The following is a 517-nucleotide window of genomic DNA, read 5'->3' on the forward strand; positions in this document are numbered from 1 at the left end:
TTATTGTGAATGTTAAAACAACTTACCACGAGTTATCTCTCGCCATCCATATTTTTTTTCTCTCTTCTTTTCCTCAAAGTAGTTACCTCATGCGTGAATTTTGTTTCCTGGTATATTATAGGCACTCTATAATGCTATATCGGTGTCAGAGATGAAAAGTTTAGCAGATATTCAGTATAAATGATAAATGTGCAAGATATACACATGATGTTTATTAAGGAGGCATGAGTAAACATTTACTTTTCATAATTTAAACTGAAGAGAATAAAAGAAAGGATTTTTTTTTCATCCTCTCAAACCGGTAAATGCAATTCATGCTAGTATATCTGTTCAATCCTATCAATAATAATACATGATATATGGATGAATTAAGGGAAAAAACGAAAACTTTGAATGAGGATTTTCACACTCAATGTTTAGCGCTGAGTTGCATAACTCCGCTCCCCCAAACAGAAATAGGCTTCACCCTCAACTAAAGAGCGATATGGGGGCCATGAGCCATTGCCTCTCCTGTTAT

The sequence above is a fragment of the Portunus trituberculatus genome, chromosome 40 (assembly GCF_017591435.1).
Source record: "Portunus trituberculatus isolate SZX2019 chromosome 40, ASM1759143v1, whole genome shotgun sequence".
In the NCBI taxonomy this organism is placed as follows: Eukaryota; Metazoa; Arthropoda; class Malacostraca; order Decapoda; family Portunidae; genus Portunus; species Portunus trituberculatus.